General features: G+C 42.1%; 1 protein-coding gene across 1 annotated transcript in view; it reads right to left on the bottom strand.

The window, feature by feature from the left end:
- Positions 1-10,908, bottom strand: part of LOC122551286 (spermatogenesis-associated serine-rich protein 2-like) — a 161,906-nt gene extending 150,998 nt beyond the window's left edge. The window contains exon 1 of the mRNA XM_043692962.2: positions 10,766-10,908. The gene's annotated coding sequence lies outside the window, so the exon portion shown is untranslated. The remainder of the gene's footprint in view (positions 1-10,765) is intronic.
- Between the last annotated feature and the right edge of the window lie 10,858 nt (positions 10,909-21,766).

Here is a 21,766-nt window from a genome sequence, read left to right as displayed (position 1 = left end):
GACCTTGAGTAATTTTACAAGGAATACCAAGAAATGAAAGTCATGCTTACGTTTGGTATTTTATTCTCTTTTGCATTTTTTGAGATGGAATGACTTTCAAACTCACAGTTCTAGAACACGTATTAAAAGTCATTGCTACCTGTTGGTGACTGTGCCCTGTGAATGAAATGTAGCTGAGAAGCAACAGAGTTATAGTGCCTCATCCTAGGACACATTCACACAACTTGCCAACTGATGTCAAGGTCATTGTGTTCCTCAATTTTTATCTGTTTGGAGTTCCTTTTAGTCCAGTGCTATGCATCAATGAAGAAATAGAACCTGATTCAGTGGATCAATGGTTTCCATGACAATCACCGTGGACTCAGAGCTGGAAGACAAAGGGTAGAACTGATGGTTCCCATTTAACCAGTAAGATCATCAACTCCACCCATTGCTACTTCAAACTTTAGTGCCTACATGATGCAAAGAAATTTTCTTTATCACAGGGCATCAGCCTCCTGTACCTCATTGTGCAATATCATGCCTGCTTTCCTAAATCTACTGTTGCCTTCAGTTTTGTCACCATTGGTTGAAGTGATATGAAGAGAGTAAAATTGATTCCCAGGAGAGTATTTGTGACGAGAAATACCTTTTTTTTCCTAATTCATTCATGGGATGTTGCCAGCGAGGCCAACATTTATTACCCATCCATAATTGTCAGAGGGCAGTTAAGTGTTAACTAAGTTGCTGTGGGTCTGGAGTCACATATAGGCCAGACCAGGTAAAGATGGCAGTTGTGTTCCCTAAAGGGCATTAGTGAACCAGATGAGTTTTCCCAACAATGGATTCCTGGTCATCATTAAACTCTTAAATCCAAGTTTTAAAAAAACGTTGAATTCCAATTCCACCAACTGCCAAGGTGGGATTTGAACCCAAGTCCCCAGAATGTCACCTGAATCCCTGGATTAACAGTCCACTGATACTACCACTAAGATGTCACCTCCCCAGATTGCGTCCCCTAACCTGCATCCACACTGACACAAGTAATAGTACTATGAAACTTAGGCTGTAACTAGAATTATAATCAAACAATGTTTGTATCCTGAAGTAATGGGTCCCACATCAGAAACAATTAGGAGTAACCTTAGGGTACAAACTCACCCACTAGGGATTTTGCCTGCAGGTCAGCCTGTCATTGCTCCAGTGTGGAACACCCAACCAAGGGTCCTTAAAGAAACCACTGAAAGTACCTAATTTTTTGGGGGGAAATAGGGGTGCTGTTCCACATTCTGTTACAATGCTGTGGCTCGCCACTGGTCCCCTTACAGTTACTCCCTTGCCCCCCAAATCCTGTTCCACCCTTTCAGCTACCTCCTGGAGCAGACAGCCAATTCTTCACACTCCCCAACAGACAAGTTCCCCTGATGCTCATTGTGAACACACATCTCACCAATTCATACCATAATGAAACCCGGCCACCAAGAATGTTCAGTAGTCCTGCTCTGATCAGCACGTGACAAATGTTGCTATCTTCTCAAGTATTGCAGCACATCAGAATGAGCCCTCATACTTCTGATCAGGTTTAATGGTGTCCCATGCCTGGACTTTGATCATTCACTTAGTACTTACAGTTTATAAAGCACAGCTCTCCCACATCTGTTATTAAAGGGCACAGTATCTGCTTTCTGAACCTTGGCATATTATTGTTAACCAATGGTACCGCAAGGGGATTTCTTCTGCCCCAGCTCTACTGCAGGAGCCTCTTTATTTTCTCATTAATGTGAGGTGGCCTAACTTTCTTCCAGCAACATCTGCTTTCAGTTACAGTCTCCAGTCAGCCAGCACTATCTGCAATAAATTAATAAATCAGAATCCAGTTGCTTTCAACCAGGCTGTTCCATTTTCCTTTGATGCAGGACAATGTTTATCCCTTTCTAATGAGTTGGTTTCTCCCATGTACTACAAATGCTTGTTCTTTCTTCAGCTGACTTGACAGTTTTCAGTGTGGAGCTTGAATTTCGCTCATTGTTTATGGCATCCTCTCTATTAGAGTTATATAGACCAGGCTCATTAAAAAACGTCTGTCTGACAAGGAATTTTAATAAATCATTTTCATTCATACAATCAATTAGGATACCCAAAGCATCTATTTTAATACATAACGTTGAAATAAGTGCCACTTTGAATATATAGCAAAACCTTTGTCCACAACTCTACAACGGCTAATTATTACAACTCCAGGCAGGGAACTAGAGTCTAAAAATAGAAACATCCACATGGTGTCTCCTGAGTTCACATCCTGAATTAGTTAAATGCTGGCAAGGGAGTTTTGTGTAGCTATTCCTACAAGTCTCAGCAAGATGGTGATTTTCAGTGAGGAAAGACAGAGACGCCATTGAATAATGACAACTCTGCACGCAGCTCCTGCAGACCACAGGCCCCCGGGTCCAGGACTGATGTGAGATGCAGTGTGAGACACGCACGATAGTTGGAATATTCTGCCCCCCGATGTTGGCGAGCCTGGGGGCAGGAAACACATTAATTGGGGGGGTGGTGGTGAATCTAAATCTGTCTTCACACCTTCGGCGAAATTAAATTCTGAGCGGGAAGGTCCACAGTTACCCTCCCACTGAGTCCTGCCCCCAAACTGAAACCCTTAAGTGGTCAATTAAGGACCTGTTAAGGGCTTCATTCTAGCTCCACTGGGATCAACCCAACTCCAGCCTGTTGTCATGTGATAATTATGACACTGGTTACCCTGCAGGCAGCTTGTCATCTCAGGATTTGGTGGGGATGGGGAAGGGAGCAGGGGAATCCTTGATCTAAGGGTTGATCTAAAGCTGATTGAAACATTGGACATTTAGGCAGGGGTTGTCCTCTGGATCCCCCATCTCACCCTTTCCCTAACTCCAAGAACCTGCCCATGCCTTTCACATGGCTTACCATTATCCTTGGTTCTCAATGATGGTTGGACTTTGAGTGTGCTCTTCTACCATCAGCCACAGCCTCCGCAGTGGATCTGTTCAGCAGCAGAGACAGTAGTCACTGACCAAACAGAAATGCTTGCTGGGCAGAACCTCTGTCCTGGGGGTTTCGATTGAGTGTTGTGAGTGGCCTCACCTCTGCCTGATTGGTGTGTGGTTTGGCAGAGTTTTCCTGGAAGGGAAAGGAACTGATGAATAGGCAATTGAGTAACTCAGGAGAAAGTTCTTGATGCAGTTAGTAGTTAGAATATGGAATTTGGTAGTTTTTGGATTATTTCAAGTAATAACATAGGTGAATTTAAGAAAAGCTAGATTAGCACGTGGGGAGGAAACAACACAATGGGTTAAGATTCTTTGGAATCCCCTTCCTCAAAAAGCAATGAATGTAGAAACAAAATATCTTCAAGGTAGAGGTAGATCGATTCTTGATTACAAAGGGGTGAAAGGTTATTGGGGATATGCGGGAATGTAAAGTTGAGGTTAGTGTCAGATCAGCCAAGATCTTACTGATTGATAGACAGGCTCAAAGGGACAGGTGGTCTACTCTTGTTCCTTGCTGATATGTTCTTGGGTTCATTCAAGTATGTACCGAGATTAGGTGAGAATGAGATGGGAAGAATTGGGCTGTGACTTATTTCTGTGACGTTAATATAATGTAATTAAGTATTCTTATCATAATAGAAACAGTATACTGCTTTTACTTGAACGAATCAAGTGCAAAGATAAGAACCAAACAATTCCAATCACAGAGCAACATCAACTGCGTCAGCAATGTTCTATGAATAAGGATGACAGATTGAACCTGTAAGGTCGTCTTGTTAAATGAAATTGAATTTGCTGCCTTTACACATTGTCTTTGCTGTGCAGAGCACATGCATGAGTGGGCTCTCCGGAGAGACTGCTGAGACAATTTGAAGGGGTACGGAACCTCAAAAGTAAATAGTCACACACAGGGTTAACTTTTTTCAAGTCTTTAGGAAGTACTTCAAGGTTTGTCAACCTTGGGTGGTCAGGTACAAAGAAGTGGAGAGTCAAGGAGGTGTAACTTGTCACTTGGAGGTGCTAAATGTGAATATGCTGAAAAGAGAGGCATGCTGTCAGGGCTTTTCTGGTCATTGGAAACCACCAGGATGTTGATTTTGGAAAATTGAGTATTCATAATTACATTGAATGCTAAGAAGAGATGGTTAGATTTGTTTCTGTTGGAAATAGTTATTGCATAGCATTTGTTTCGCACAAATATTGTGTCATGTAACAGCTCAAGCCTGAATGTTGCCCACATCTTGCTGCATATGAACATGAACTGGTCCAATATCTGAAAGGTCATGAATGCCATTGAACATTGTACAATCATCAGCAAACATCCCCCTTCCAACTTTATGATGGAGAGTAGGTCATTAATAAAGCAGCTGAAGACACGATCCTGAGGGATGTGATATAGTGGTAGCGCCCTTACCACTGGACAAAGAGGCCCAGGTCTAAGTCCTACTGCTCTAAGTTTTTGTGATAACATCTCTGAACAGGTTGATTAGAAAATATCCAACCTGAGTAACTCCTTCAGTGATATGCTATGACTGAAATTATTGACCTCGAACAACCAAAAACATTTTTCTCTGTGTTAGATGTGACTCTAAACAGTGCAGTATGTTGCCTGGGCTCCCACTGACTTTAGTTGTACTGCGGCCTTTTGAGTTGACAAGCCAAGATGCTGTGGTACATTAGCATCAATTCCAGCAAGAGAACCACAGCTTCAGAAGCCCACTTGCCTGTTCCACCACAGCTCTGGATGCAATATGTGCATTGATCTGATAATGTTGCTGCATTGGCTGAGTGACTAACACATTATATCAATAATGCTGCGTTTCAACCCTCCCTTTTCCATCCCAGTTCCATGAATAATTCTACTTTTCATTTCCATTCAGTAGAGTCCTTTGTCATACTTACATGGACTGCAGTTGTCCAAGAAGAATGTTCACCACCACCAACCCACCACTGCCACCACCACGGCACAGTGTTTCAGTGGTTAGCACTGCTGCCTCACAGTGCCAGGGACCCATGTTTGATTCCCGACTTGGGCGATTGTCTGTGTGGAGTTTGCCCATTCTTCCTGTGTCTGCATGAGCCACCCTCTGGGTTCTCCAGTTTCCTCCCACGATCCAAAGATGTGCAGGTCAGGTGAATTGGCCATGCTAAATTGCCCCTAGTGTTAGGTGCATAATTCAAAAGAATGTGTCTGGGTGAGTCAGTGGGACATGATGGGCCAAATGGCATGTTTCCACACTGTAGGGAATCTAATCTTAATGGTGGCCAGCCAGTGATGCATATGTCCCACATATAAGTAAACAAAATGAAGTGGCAATGATTCTCTATACTCGCCTTGGGGATCCACAGTGGTGGTCACTGCCAATAACCCATTCCTTGCAGCTTACCGTGTCGTCCAATGCTGTCCCACTTATGCCATAGCTCCTTTGGATGATTCATAAGTGATGGGTTGCCCTTGGCCAGATTTTGCCTCTTTTGAAGTTGTTGCACTAACTTCTGCATCATTGAATGCTATCAGATTTGCAAGCACCAATCACATGGTGCATTTCACCGATGACCAGAATTTGAACTTGAGCACATTCACTCCATTTACATTGCAAATGGGGAAAAAAAAATTGCAAATAAAACGTAGCTGTACTTTGCTAACACTTGTTTCATGTATTTACCCCTTCAATGCCCTAGTGTCCAGCAGACATAGAGTCCACACTTTTGCCCATCAAACTGACACTGATTTTGCCCACCCTGGCCATTGGCCTAGCCATTTTCCAGTTGCAATCCACATCTAGCAGGGAACACAGGTCACGGTAGCCACCATCAGCAGCAGACCCAGTCTGGTCACCAGTACTCTCCTCTCCACAACCCCCGCCCCCTTTCCCTTGCACCACCCTGACAGCCTATTTCCACCCATTCTACCCAATGGGGTGACCCAATGCATTGAACCTACTCTCCTCCTCCCTGCCCCTGAATCCCGACATTACATCTGAATGATTCCCATGCTGCACCTCTCAGTTCCCTTGCCATAGTGGTGGTCACTGCCAATAACCCCACTGCCTTCCTTTTCCCCTTACCTTCCAATGCCATTCCACTTACCACCCCAGGTACCTTGAGATTCCCTCATTACTATCTTCTCCCTGCCTCTAAATATGTCCCTGCAGTGCCCTCAGTTTTGAATCCCCCATCCTTTTCTTGGTAATGAACACCCACTGCCCCTTTTGATTTCATCAACAATCAACATCCAGAACAACCCCCACCGCCACCACCACCCCCACCCCCCAAGGATGGTTTTTGCTTCAGACTTCTGACCAATGACAACAAGCAACCCACGGGTAGTGCCCAGAGATACTGTTGGTGCTGAACAACACGGAGATTCCTCAAAGCCAGCAGCGAGTTGAAACCACCAGGTACTCACTCTGACTTCTATGTTGACAATTCTCAGTGTCGAGTTTGTTTGGCAAAATAGGAAGTTGCATATTAATGAGATGAGTTGTGCATGAATGAGGCATTTAATAGGAGAAAGTGAGGACTGCAGATGCTGGAGATCAGAGCTGAAAAATGTGTTGCTGGAAAAGCGCAGCAGGTCAGGCAGCATCCAAGGAACAGGAGAATCGATGTTTCGGGCATAAGCCCTTCCTGAACAGGAAATGTGCCTTGCCACCTGAAAAATACTTAAAGAGGCAGTGAGATGCTCCAGAAACTGAGATAGGCCTTGCTGGACTTCTTGCCTGATTCTGCCACAAATCTCAGTGTAGTCCATTCTACTCAGACCCCTATAAGTTTCTGCCCCAAGTTTTACCATGGAGATGAAAAAATATAACAATCTAATAGACCTCCTACTCAAACATGGTTGGTCCTGAAAAAAGCTATTATTCATAAAACCCATCCACAGAAATTAAATCCTCTCAAGTGGCCAATTCCTTGTAAAGACAAACATTTATTTCACTAACCCAGCAAAGACTGATATCTTTTATTAGACTTTATAAACTGTCATTCAAGATGTGAACAAAGACTCGAATTAATATAAGTAGGTTTGATTGAAACTGAACAAAGCGCTCAATGGGCTCCCTTATAACAATGGAGTCTATTAAAACTAAAAAAAATCTCCAGCTATCTTGTCTAAGCTATACCAGATGTCCTGTGAATCACACCAGTCTAGCAATTTGGTTTTTTTTCTCACTGTGACAAGAGCAAGTTCTTTTTTGTAGGGACCATGGACACTTTAATCACTTCAGACCATATCAGCATGAATCATAAGCAATGTCTTCCTCTGTTTTGAATACGTTAGAGCATTTCTTCCAATGGGAGAACTGTTTTTATGCACCTCAACACAGATACAATGTTGATCAAGGTAATTGTCAATTTACCTTTGCAGGATTGAAAACAATAAGTTCTCATTTTTGTAAAAACATATCTAACTTACAGTACAGCATCTATCTGCTGTCAGATAATGACTCCCTCTTCTGTCCTGATATATCTCACAATTAGTTTCCCTTACAGCCTACTGCTCCTTTCAAGCTGAAAGCCTCTTATTAGCCTTTCAATTTTGAAAGTGTGCCCACATCCTTAATAGAACAGAGAATCTGTCTTCATTCTGCTTAACGGAGTATATCCTGTCAAATTCCTAATGCGTGACAGATTTCCATGGGGGTAGGTTTTGCATCCAAAACAGTCACTACACAAAAGGATAATCCAGCCCTTTTTGCCTCATTAGCTTTTATAAAAAATATATATATATGTTTTGCCTCCATGTTATTATTTTTGTCTTCTCTTTCTTTCACCAAATCTATTAAAGAAACATATGTTTTGTTCCCAAAACTCTGCCAATGCTGCTGTATTATCAGCTACAAAAATCATCCTATTTTCCCTCCTTCCCTTTTGAAAAGTGTTGCGCTTCCTTTCAGTCCCTTCTCTAATATTTGGTGCTTACCACTTGACCAGTTGGGTGAGTGGACAAGCATGTGACAGATGCAGTACAATGTGGTCAACTGTGAAGTTAGATGCTTCAGTGTAAAAAACAGAAAGGAGCAGCATTATTGAAATGGTGATAAATTGGGAAGAGTGGATATACAAATAGATCTGGATGTTCTTGTATACCAGTCAATGAAAATAGCCAGTGCAGCAAGCAATCAGGAAGGCAAATGGCATGTTGGTCTTCATTGTAAGAGGAGTTTAGTTCAGAAGTAAGGATGTCTTGCTGCAGTTATACAGGGCATTGGTGAGACTGCATCTGAGTAATGTGTCTAGTTTTGATCTCTCTACATAAAAAAGGATTTCCTTGCCATTGAGGAAGCACAGTGGAGGTTTACGAGGCAGGTATTGGAGATGGTTGGGCTGATACATGTGGAGAGATTGGGTTGACTCGGCCTGTATTCACTAGAGATTAGAAGTTGAAAGCGGATCTGACTGAAATGTATAAAATTCCAACAGGGCTGGACAGACTAGATTCAGGGAGCATGTTTTCCCTGGTTGGAGATTCTAGAACTAGGGGATACAGTCTTTGGTTATGGAATAGACTATTTTGGACTTGGATGATGAAAGATTTCCTCACTAAATGAGTAGTGAACCTGTGAAGTTCTCTACCACACAAGACTGTGGAGACCAAGTCGCTGAATTTATTCATGAAAGAGATAGATAAATATTTTAGTTAATAAAGGCATCAAAGGTATGGTGAGAAAGCGGGAATATGTCACTGAGGTAGGGGATCAGCCCCAAGCCTACTGAGTGGCAGAGCAGTCTCAAAGGACTGAATGTTCTACTCCTGTTCCTAGATTAGTGGTGCTGGAAGAGCACAGCAGTTCAGGCAGCATCCAAGGAGCAGCGCTGAACTGCTGTGCTCTTCCAGCACCACTAATCCAGAATCTGGTTTCCAGCATCTGCAGTCATTGTTTTTACCTACTCCTGTTCCTAGTTCCTATGCTTTAGGATCTATCTGCCCTGTCAGATGTTCATGTTAGATCCAAAGTTCCAAAGAAAAGTAGTGAGTTCTTTCTGATGTCCATCAAAAAGCCCTTAAAAGTAATTTATCTGATATTCTTGTTTCTGGGAGCTTGCTTTGCTTTACATATAAAAAACATTAATCGCAATTGAAAAGTGCTTAATTGGTTTCTAAGCACTAGGGGTGCCCCGATATTGTGATGAACATGTTATAATTGGATATCTATCTTTTTTTCTCTATGCTCTGTATGGCATAACAGAATGTCACCAAGATGCAATGCAGTCATTTATCACCTCTCAGTCCGTGGATCCTTGTGTTCCAGAGGCTTTGCATATGTGGCTCATTCATAATCACATCCTGACCACATTAGTGGTTACCATCTTGGCTCCATCATCACGATTAGAGTGCAAACAATATAACCTTTCCCAACGTTAGAATCAGTGCCAAGAGAAACAAAATGACATTACTTTATTACGGGTGCTTAGAATTGTCTGACATTGTCTTTGAAGCAGAATTAGAAAAGCTGCAATACTGGCTCATGAAGTTGCATATTCCTGTTATAAATGTAATCCATGTTTAAAATGTTAAAAGCCAAGCTAAACATCCATGTCATCTGAATCTATGAAAAGCAAGCTTACGAATTAAGGACACATAATATAATGGAACATCTGGAAGTATCCCAACAGTTTTCATCTTAATGCAGCATCTGAAATCAGTTTGAAGTTATTAACTGTCTTCCCTCTGCTCCTCCTTCATTTTTTCCTAACTGACATGACCTCTGTTATGATGTATAATGACATTTTGCATACTTGACCAGTATTTGATCACTTCTATCAAGTCTTCTACTTCATGAAATACACTGTTACATTGATAAAGAGAGTTCTACTCTAAGTATATTTCAGTAATGTTAGGCAAACTGATCATAAAAATTGTAATACAAGAAAACCTATTTTAAACATGAATTTGGCTAAATTGAACTTGAAGACCAGAACATTTCATAGTTATGCTTATTCAACCCCTACATCAAGCTCCATTAAGAACGACAAGAACAGCTCTTCTCAGTCTGGACAGTTTATATCAGGTCAGCTGTACAAACAGACCAAAATCACCACATAGTACAAAAGGCTGTTCTGGAAAACATTTAATGAAAGTACACAAAGTGAGCACTTTTTAATAACAGGACATGCATCAATTCTTATGTAAATAAAAAAATCCGGATTTGATTTACTGCCTGATGAATTGTTAAAGGTCTTTAGCCCAATCACTGTTGGCAGCCCATTAATTTTGTACAAACTATACTGAAAAGATTGTATTACTGTGCTCTAATTCCAGTGCAGCATTCAAAACCAATGGCAACGTAGCATAATGATTGGATTTAGTTCTCTACCTGGAGCAGCAGCAAGGAGATTAATCGAAATTCACTGACCGTTTATGCCAAATCATGCTGTAAAATAGCAAGCTGTCTGCAGTCTGCATCATTCTCCCTTCTATAGCTAACCCTGCACAAACCCTTGCTTAAAGCAACCTCTGCTTCCAGATTTCCAGCCAGTCTAGACATCTGGGTTTACCTATCAACTCCGCAGAAAATTATTCCCTGGACAACAGGAAAGGACAACAGCTCTAAGTCAAAGAGTACGCACAGGAATCAGAAACATGTAAAAAGGAAGATGCTTCAGCAAACAAGAGGCACTCGAGGGAAAGCACACAGATTAAAATCAATTCCTGTCCACAGTTCGACTGCGTGGAAATTCAGAGTAGGTTAGTTGAAAGTACATTTGCAAATGAAAAAGACTGTGTGAGTCTGTGCTAATAGTTATGCTTACTTTACCTCAAGGGAAGGCCTTTTGGTACGCTTGTTGTAGTAGATAATAAAGATCACCTGGATTGGCTGGTAGAGCCACAGTCTAAAATATCCAACGGCTGTAGTGAATGAAGCCCTCAAATCAACCGGTAAAATAGTTAAGACAGGCACTGACTCTGCCCTCTTGAAAGAATTTCCCTACATTTATCAGTGTGTGTGTGCAAACAGAACACACAGCTGCCAAATGCAGCCCTTCCCCAGGCTCTGCCAATATTCTCCTTCCTGTCTCGCTCAATCTTTCCATTCACTGCAGCACAAAAAAGGGAATTTTAAAAAAAAACACACAGCAACTGAAGTGTGAGGAGCAGGATTGCAATTTTTGTTTAAATAGGCTTAGCATATTCAGTGGTCTGTCCTCTCCCAAATTTGCATTGTAAAATAACGGAACATTGTGCGTTTTATACAGAATTCTGAACTGAGGTATTGAAATATATTTTCATCACCTTCAGCAGTTGTGAGACTGAAATCTCTCAGTTATGTTGGGATGACACCCCTGCACTGGGGCTTGTGGGATCACGAGTAACAAATTAACTCAAGATAAGCATCAAATTGTGAACAACTCTGACCTGCCTAAAACACTCAGAAATGTTGATGTGCACTCACCCTTAAAGTAGGTGTATCCAGGCTTCTTGCTAAAATGTCTGTCTACCAATTAATTTTGTTTTCAATTCTTTTTCTCATGGAGTCCACACTGCTGTCCCAGCATTCCAATGGTGGGTTTCATAAATGTGCAGCCTTCCATGGTCCTAAATGAATGGTCCCAGTGTATGGTGCTTTTGCCACAGATCCCTGTGCCATTACTGTCTCTTTACTAATAAGGATCTGTCCCTTAGGAGGCAAACAGGAATCTTCAAGAAACAATTAGGACCCAAGGACGCTGAGACTTCCTGTAAGGTTATTCTCACTTGATGGGAGAGTTGTAAAACCATCCAGAAATTCTTGTGCCAAGTCTCCTCCTGTCTGTTTTGAGCTCCCTATCACAGAAATCTCCCCACTTTTTCTGAGATGCTGCCAAATGATTAATGCATTCATTCATGTTTCAGATAGCTATGTGGCCTCACCCATGTGGGGATAGAGAGTGGGGCATGATCACAGACAGTTGGGAGATACACTGGGAGGAGTAATGAATGGCTGGAAGGTCTGGCATCAATTATCGGCAAAACATGAAATCTGGGGCTGGGGGCTAGTCACCAAGCCTGGAGGTGTGGTGATTCAGGAGAGTGATTGAGGGTGAGGGGAACCATTACATGGATGCTGGAAGTAATGGGAGTGCGGTGAGGCAGAATGTGAGCATCAGTAATAAGGACAGACCATTACAGTGGTGTCAGGAGTTGCCTTCTTGCTTCTCTGGTTTCACATTCAGGTTTTTTCAGCAATCATTAAGACTGCTTTCCCAGATTTCATATGAAAGATTAATGGTTAAACTGAGGTTGTGAATGAGTGAGAAGAATCTCAGGCATGAGTTCAAACAAGATTAAGAGAGTTCTTTTAGGACTTTCAGCATTCAATCATCATCACAGAACAGGTTATCTAGTCCTTAACACATTGCTGCTTGTAGGAGCTTGCTGAGTGCAAATTAGCTGTCATCTTTTCACAATTACAACTGTGAGTACATTTGAAAAACACTTCCCTGTTTGTAACCTGCTTTGTAATATCTTGAAGTTTTGAATGGTTCTGTACAAAACAAGTCTGTCTTGTCTTTTTCAAAATAAGAGTAATAAAACATTTTGCTCCCTTTGATCCAGGGTGATGAATATAGTGCTGGGTGTATTGAAATTGGGCAAGAGGAGAGTTCTGAAGGGAGGAGGGAAAGGCAGTCAAACCTCCAGGATCATCCTGTGAAGGGATTGGAACAGCTGACCTGGGAGGTCAATTCCTGGGCATCTCAACCAGAAGATCTGGCAATGGCACCACACTAAGTTTAATGATCTCCCACAAGTGGTAAAGGTCAGTCAACAGCTTGCTGACATGACATCTCTTACTCATTGCACCACTAACCTAACATTGTTCAATGCACATTCACTCACCCAACAACAGTCCCTGACACTTGGAACTCATGCATAATGTCCAACTGCTCTCCCATCTCAACCCCATACATCTACCATTGCTATCACACCTTCCTCTTGCTGCCCCCTTATACCTCCAGCCCATCAGTTGGAGCAGATACATCACTCTCAAAGCTAAGGAGAAATTTACAGAGACTATAGTACTCCAGTACTGAGGAAGGGTCACTTAACCTGAAATGCTAACTCTGATTTCTCTCCACAGATGCTGCCAGACCTGCTATGCTTTCCAGCAATTTCTGTTTTTCTTTATGAAGACCATAGTGGCTTGAAACATGTGGCGCATTAATAAGATGACAGCGACAATTTCAATTTCCCAGCAATGGTTTGAAATGCAGTAATTACAGTCAATAGTGTAGAGCCTCACAATGGTCTGGCAGGTTCGAACTTGTAACACATTTGCATGCTGTGATTGCTCCTTAGCCTGAAAGAGCTTTCAATAAAGACTTATTGTTGAGATCAAGTCAACATGCCAGAGAATGGATTCTTGCATGGAGGCTCAGGACCAGCACGTAGAGATGAGGGGAGATGATGGAGTGAGCTCAGGGACATGAAAGATTGAGTGATCTAAGAGAGGATAGAGAGTGTGGTCAGTGTCATGGAACGGTGAAGAGGGAAGAGTCTATGTCCTGGATGGGAGTGTGGTAAATATACTTATTATACTTAAAAATAAGGGACCTAAAGGGTGGGTCATTGTTAGGATGCTGTTGACTGTGTGCTTACAGGGCTTTGGGTTCACCTACAATGTTTCAATTATCCCTGTCGAGAGTGCTATTAGGCAATGTCCTTCACAATGCACAGAAGGGACAGTTGGCTGAGCTCGTATGCATACCCATGTCCTACAGATAGGGAGTACAACACTGGGGACTAACAGGGACATTCAACAAAGAATAAGCACAGAAAGGAACAAAGTCCTCATTCTCCTGTAACCATCAATGCGTGTCAACCAAGAGAGCATGCCCATACATTCAGCCTTCTGACCAAGTTAAATTCAACAAATACCGTTAACATGAATAAAGTGAAACCAATATAATGTGCAATATTTATAAGTGAAATTTAAGATGTGAAGAACATTAGCTCATTGTGCTCTGAAGTCTTATGTTAATGGGAATGGATCTGGGCAGAATGTTGTGGCTGTGATCGAGAGCCTCCCTGTTTAACTATGAGACTCTACAGGCAGCCTGTAGAGGCAGCATTGTCAGCTGACAGTGGGTTTCCCCAATGCAAATCACAACTTGTTTTGGAAACTCTCTCCTGACCCTTAGAAAGTTAATTATAATTGGGTGGTAAAAAAGCTAACAGAGAGAAAGCAGAAGAGGTATTCACTTCCAGTTACAATATCTGAAATGACAGACGATTGATAAAATCCCACCTCTTGTTACATAATCAATGATAATCTGTCCTCGTCTGTGCAGGACAAAGAGGTGAACATTAGGTTAAGCCACTATAGTCCCAGAAGATGATAGGGTTTGCTATCTCATTAAAAAGACACAACTGGTGAGGGTTACAGATCAGGTGTGGAGAGAGAGAGAGGTTGAGAATGCAAAACCTTCATGGTAACTCCTGCTGACGTGGGATTTGAACCTGTGGTTGTTGTCATCACTGTGCGTTGTAAATCGGTCATCCACAACAGTCAGGGACCACGGTGCCATGTGAAGTGCCACTCCTCAGTGGGAATCCTGGAGACTTGCGGTGGGGATCTGATATACAGTGTTGAGGTCTTCTAAAGGCATCCAAGAAAAGAATTGCCTGCAGTTGTGAGATATAACTGATTATCAAAAAATTCCTGCACAGACATTGTTGCATGAAAAACCCATTTCAACAGACCACCCATGATCAGAACAGACAGGACCTGAAAATAAGCAATGAAACACTAACAGCGAGTATGCAATGTATTCATCTGATGTTTCTCCTTCTATTTTATAGCAGAGACTTCAGTTGAGATATTTTAACATTTTCACCAGAACAGTTGAATGTTGGAAGTTTCATAAGTGGAGCAATCTGAAAAGGTAAATAAGACTAAGTGGTATAAGCATTCAGATGGTCATATCCCATATGCAATTCCAATGTTGCTGTGTCAAATCTATTGTTATAATCTTAGGACGTGGAAAAGCAACAATGACTTTTGGCTTTCATTGCTTAACCCTCAGGAGCTGAAACATCTTAATTTTTACACATTTCTAGGTTCTGGGCTGGATTTCCCAAGCAGTTGTCCCAATCTCTTGTCATTTCTAACCTCTGAGGTTTTTCGCTGGGGCTTCCTCTTGTCTCCAATGTCTGTTCCACATATTTTTTAAATCACAGCAATAATTTTTCTATTGTTTATGATGTAAAAGTTTCAAAATGATTAAATGTTTTGGAGCATATTTATTTCTTAAATAAAGCTCCAACTGAACTCACGAACTCCACAGAAATGAGTATTGTTTGGGCCTGGATTTTCGTCTGAAATACCATCCCTTTTGGGCCTGGTTCTAGGGGAAATAGCAGAGTAGAGTGTGTACTTAAACATGATCACTTCAAATCTGCCATAAAGAAACCTCACTTACAGTTCCTTCCGGAAAATCTGCCAGCTCTCTTTAGACTTGACAAACGCTTGTTGCATTAAAATAGCACTAAGGATATAAATTAAATTGAGTAGACATGACAAATCTCTCACCCCATTCTGTTCCATCTTTACCCCAAACTCCCTCAATGACACTACCTTTATAACCGATTGCAGCCAAGCAAACATACCACAATGAGGAGGTCATTTTAAGACTATAAGACCATAGGAGCAGAAATTAGGCTATTCGGCCCATCGAGTCTGCTCTGCCATTCAATCATGGCTGATGGGCTTTTCAACCCCATTTTCATGCTTCTTCCCCATAACCTTTGATCCCCTTGCAAACAAGAACCTATATATCTCTGTTAAAAGTGCGTTTGAGGGCTGCTGTTAAGAGTTTGGTATTTTTTCAGTGATACTTTTAGTACTTTGTTGGTCTATAAGACCGTAAGATGTGGGAGCAGAAGTAGTCTGTTCAGCCCATCAAGTCTGCGATACCATTCAGTGAAATAATGGCTGATCTGATAACCTTCAACTCCATTTTCCATCCGGTTCCAGTCTATCTCAGCTTTGAATTTACTTACAGACCCAGCCTTGATAGAACTCTCTGGTAAAGGATTCCACACATTCACTGCCCTCTGAGAGAACAAATTCCTCCTCATCTGTGCCTTAAATAGGTGACCCTTTATTCTAAGATTATATGCTCTGGTTATAGACAAAGGGGAAACAACTTCCCTGCATCTACACTGTCAAGCCACCTAAGAATTTTGTATCTTTCAGTAACGTCACCTCTAATTCGTCTTGACACCAATGAGTACCGGTCCAATCTACTCAACCTCATAAGACAGTCCCTACAGCTCCCCCTTTGCTTGACTTCATAGGAATGTGAATGAATGTCATACCAGCAGCAGAATAGGTGCCCGTGCTGGAGCCAAGAGCTGACTGGAATTTCTGAGGACTTCAAGTTATTCTGGGTGGCACCATAACTGTATGCCGTGGAAGTTATAGCTGGAGATTGGAAACACCCTGCAGAATCTCTCCCTCTATTGTGAACAGAAAACAGGTCACTTTAGGAAATGTAGTAGAAATTCAACTATAAACAACTTCCAGGATGATTTATGGTTCAAGCACTTTTTTATTACCTCTCAGTTTGGACAGTGTTCAGAGCTATTGAAACACAGTTATACGCTGAAGCTTCCTGGGACATTTGCTAATCTCGCTGGCTTCATTGCATAATGTTTCACAGATGTGATATTTGATTGAAATAAGATCCATGAAATTCATTGTTTTTAACTGCTAATAGACTGAGACTGCATTTTTTCCATCAACTTATTCTCAGATTAAATTTTCAAATGGAATCAAAACATATCTGGAAGATTTGGTGTGGACTTGTTGAGCCAAAGGACCTGTTTCCACACTGTAGGGATTCTAATTCTAATTCTAATCTGACATTAGCACCATTATTTATAAAGTCAGTTCTCAAGCTATACTTTCAGATAAATAATACAGTAGTCCTTGCATCGTTATTATTTCAGCAGCCTTAGTAAAGATGAATATGTTTCGAGGAATGTGATAATTATTCTTTCCTTCCAGTACACTCTGGTGTGATGCCCCTGCTTGGTTTCCCACTGGACAATAACCTGAACTCTGCTGGAAGCACTGGAGAAGTGCAAGGATCCTTTTGGGAGAAATTCTAATGGTTTCTGGGAATCGCTGGGGTGTCAAGATGATGTTGGCATAGTGGTAAAGTCACTGGAATTCCAGAAGGCCAGGCTCATGCTCTGTACAATGCAATGCTGTGCTCAATGTGATGTCTTAATTGTCGTGAGTTCATGATGTCTAACTGCAGGGCATTTGTCCCAAAAGTAGAGTTCTCATGGCTATCATTAATCTTGGAGGGATGTTTTGAGAAGATTTGTAGCTCAGGTTGAGGTTCTGGATGTAGGTTTGATCGCTGAGCTGTAAGTTTCATTTTCAGACATTTTGTCACCATACTAGGTAGCATCTTCAGTGAGCCTCCGGACAAAGCACTGCTAATGATTCCTGCTTTCTATTTATATGTTTGGATTTCTTTGGGTTGGTGATGTCATTTCCTGTGGTGATGTCATTTCCTATGTTGATGTCATTTCCTGTTCTTTTTCTCAGAGGGTGGTAAATCAGGTCCAAGTCAATGTGTTTGTTGATAGAGTTCGTGTTGGAATGCCATGCTTCTAGGAATTCTTGTGCATGTCTCTGTTTGGCTTTAGGGAACATCTCCGAGACATCCGCACCAATCAACCAAACCGCCCCGTGGCCCAACATTTCAACTCCCCCTCCCACTCTGCCGAGGACATGGAGGTCCTGGGCCTCCTTCACTGCTGCTCCCTCACCACCAGACGCCTGGAGGAAGAACCCCTCATCTTCTGCCTCGGAACACTTCAACCCCAGGGCATCAATGTGGACTTCAACAGCTTCCTCATTTCTCCTTCCCCCACCTCATCCTAGTTTCAAACTTCCAGTCCCCTTGACTTGTCCGGACTTGTCCGACCTGCCTAGCTACTTTTCCACCTATCCACTCTACCCTCTCCTCCCTGACCTAGCACCTTCATCTCCTCCCCCACTCACCCATTGTACTCTATGCTACTCTCTCCCCACCCCCACCCTCCCCTAGCTTATCTCTCCACACTTCAGGCTCTCTGCCTTTATTCCTGATGAAGGGCTTTTGCCCGAAACGTCGATTTTGCTGCTCGTCGGATGCTGCCTGAACTGCTGTGCTCTTCCAGCACCATTGATCCAGAATCTGGTTTCCAGCATCTGCAGTCATTGTTTTTACTCTGTTTGGCTTGTCCTAGGATGGATGTGTTGTCCTAGTCGAAGTGGTGTCCTTCCTTATCTGTATGTAAGGATACTAATGAGAGAGGCTCATGTTATTTTGTAGCTAGCTGTTGTTCATGTATCCTGGTGGCTAGTCTTCTGCCTGTATGTCCAATGTTTGTTACAGTCCGTGCATGGTATTTTGTAAATGACATTAGTTTTGCTTGTTGTCTGTATAGAAAGCAGGAATTATCAGCAGTACTTCATCCAGAGGCTCACTGAAGATGTTACCTAGTATGGTGACGAAATGTCTGAAAATGAACCTTCCAGCTCAGTGAGCAAACTTATATCCATGTTTGTACATAATTGCATTCCAATCCGAAGGCTCGCTCACTCATTCTTTCACTCTCTGTCTCATTTCCTGCATCTCAGTCACTCGCACACTCTCTCTTACTCTCACTCACCACTCCATTGAGGGAGAAGATATCGGGTTGGGGTGCAAGCCTTGGGCTGGATCGGATTGGAGAAGTTACCATCAATTACCTGTGTGAGATACCATCTAAAGGATAGGAAAGGAGATGGTCGAGTTTGGAAGTGGGTCCTGGAGGTATAAAAGGACACAACTGAGAGGTCAATTTGAGAAGTTTTGCCTGAGGTGGGATGAGGAAGGAAGCAGCAGCCTTGATACACCATAAAAAGGGAGGGTGTCAGGGTAGAAAGGAGGTGTCATGTTGAGAAGTAGGATTCAGAGATGGGTGGCTCTTGGGAGATGGGAACAGTGAAGAGGTCTGGATGGGAGGTTGGAACTACTCAGGATGCACACACCATTGAGGCCAGGAAGGGATTTCCAGCATATAGAACAGTGCAACACAGGAGCAAGCCCTTTGGCCCACCAAGTCTGTTGTAGGGTTGAGGTGAGACACTAGTCTTTTCTGTTTACCTCACCTTGCACCCATGTGACCTCCAGCCAGGTCTAACAGAACAGTACAAATTCCATCTCAAGAAAGAAGGAAAGGTCTATGGAATCTGATATCTCCAGCTGGGGAATGATTCAGAACAACAGCCATCATTGAGTGCATGCCTGCCAACAGGAATGATCTAGGCTCCTAACTGGCTACTTTGGACCCTCTAGACTGACAGGGTACCAGTCCCTTAAGGAACCCATGTTCCACAGGGGAATCGGCTGTGATCATCACTGAATGTATCCCCTCTCCTGAGTCTTCATTAAAAGTACCCAACTTGGTCTTTCCCATATTTATCTTTTCTTCTCAGAATATCAAACTAAAGGGATTTTTATTAAGAAATCTGTTCAGAGATAAAAAAAAAACAATCATTTGAACAGAGTTCAAAGCTGGGAGGTCTTTCTAAAACTACACAAGAGACTGGTCAGACTACAGCTGGAATGCTGTGAGCAGTTCTGGGTTCCTTATCTAAGGAAATATATACTGACATTGGAAGCAGTTCACTTGGTTGGTACCATTAGCAGTTAAAAACAATGAATTTCATGGATCTTATTTCAATCAAATATCACATCTGCGAAACATTATGTGATGAAGCCAGTGAGATTAGCAGATGTCCCAGAAAGCTTCAGCGTATAACTGTGTTTCAATAGCTCTGAACACTGTCCAAACTGAGAGGTAAAAAAAGAAGTGCTTGAACCATAAATCATCCTGGAAGTTGTTTATAGTTGGATTTCTACTACGTTTCCTAAAGTGACCTGTTTTCTGTTCACAATAGAGGGAGAGATTCTGCAGGGTGCTTCCAATCTCCAGCTATAACTTCCAAGTCAAGCAAATTGGGAGTGATATTTTAAGGAAGAAGGAAGGTTGTGCTGAATGAACAGGGAGAGTGAAATTATAATTTAGTGTCTACTGGAAAGTTGATCTGTAACCCTCAGCTTTCTGGCATTTCCTCCTACTGCTTTAATCTCCAGAACAGCCACATCGCTGATTGAGTCAGTAATGGAAAACTACAAGAATGTTCTGTGAGGGAGAGAAAGCGAACACATGGAAAAGTACAAAGTAATTAGGGTGAATCAATGAAGTTTTATAAAGGTGGGTCATGTCCTAACGATGTAAGATGTGACAGCAGAGGGCAGTGGAAGAGAAACAATGGATGTTACAAATGTGGATCTTTCAGCGCAATTTGACATGCTTCTTTGATAAGAGTATCCCAGATTAAACCAGTCTGGAGCTAGTGATCCAAAATAGGAAGAAATGATGTGAATCCATAGCTTGGACCCTATGCCTCAGCACAGTCTGAATACTGAGACTAGTTTGGCCCTTGGAAAATGTCCAGAAACATAAAAGGAATGGAAACCTGCAACACGTGACTGCACCTTCCAATCTGACACTTTGAATCCAAGGAACAATGTTTCTGGATGAAAATGTCCAGAGCATCGTTGTCTAACAATGTGTACAACAATGCATCTATGTCTGATGGTACTGTTCCTTTACTGTGTGGGCAAAAATTAAGAACCTACAGAAAGCCTGTAGACAGACATCAGTCAAGCACCACATAAGCAATGTGCATAAATCTCATAATTTGTAAAACAATGTTAAGCACTGGGAGAAACATTGATCTCACTTCTAAAGCCTATTACTATAGACAACAGAAGTCAATTTTCTTGCAGTGATTTGTAGTTAAGAGACATATTTATATGAGGGAGTCAAGTTATTTGCTTGTCCTTTGGAGCAGTGATTGATGTAAACACTGTGCAAAATGGATTCATGTATTAAAGTGCATTAAATGAGAGGGTAGCCTTTAAAATCCAGTGCTGGGGCAGTGGATCGATTGGACAAGGAAGGCGCTCACATATAACCGAAGGGTAACTTCACTGCAAGCCTACTCACTCTTTTCCTGATAATTTGCAAGAATCTCTGCAGGAAGTCTCATTCGCACAGGCAACCTGACAAAGGTGGGAGGGCAGGGTCCACAGTGTTGAACCTTGTGGTACTCCTTGAGGAACCTGAGATCAAGAAGCACACAATATCATGTGGCCATGGTAAAGGCACAGTCCCAACATGCCACTCAGGCACCCTGAGGAAGCAGGTGGCATTGATGCTGTGACAAAACTCTCAGCACCAGACTGCAGCCCTGTATAAAGGTTAAACCACCTCACAGGGCAAAGTAACAAAGTGGCACATCCTCACTTCTTCCATGGCGATTCTAGGTCTCAGCAACACTCTTTATAAGAAGTAGGCCCTTGAAACGAAACATTCTAAGAATGACTAAAAATCAAAAGTGCCAACTTGCCGTGTTGCATTTAAAATAACGTTGCTCTGCAAAAGGAGAGGGGGACGATAAATATCTCTCTTTGTCCTTTCCATGACTTTTCCTGAATAAGGACAGAAATTTTATTGGAAAACCAATGATAGTGGAAGAAAAGTCATTAGGATAAAAGAGGAAAATATGCATCTGGAATAATGAAGTGCAAGGTTCTGGTGAAAATTCCATTCAGATATTGCGAAGGGGACCAAAGTGAATGAGGCTACTGTTGCTACTAGCTCTTTGAACATTGAGAGGATGTCTGTGACATAGCATAACTCAATACCAAAGAAAATTACATAC

This window comes from Chiloscyllium plagiosum, unplaced genomic scaffold, assembly GCF_037043375.1.
Source record: "Chiloscyllium plagiosum isolate Xiang-an unplaced genomic scaffold, Cpla_swu_hap1 HiC_scaffold_7, whole genome shotgun sequence".
Lineage (NCBI taxonomy): Eukaryota > Metazoa > Chordata > Chondrichthyes > Orectolobiformes > Hemiscylliidae > Chiloscyllium > Chiloscyllium plagiosum.
This window is presented reverse-complemented; position numbering and strand designations above follow the sequence as displayed.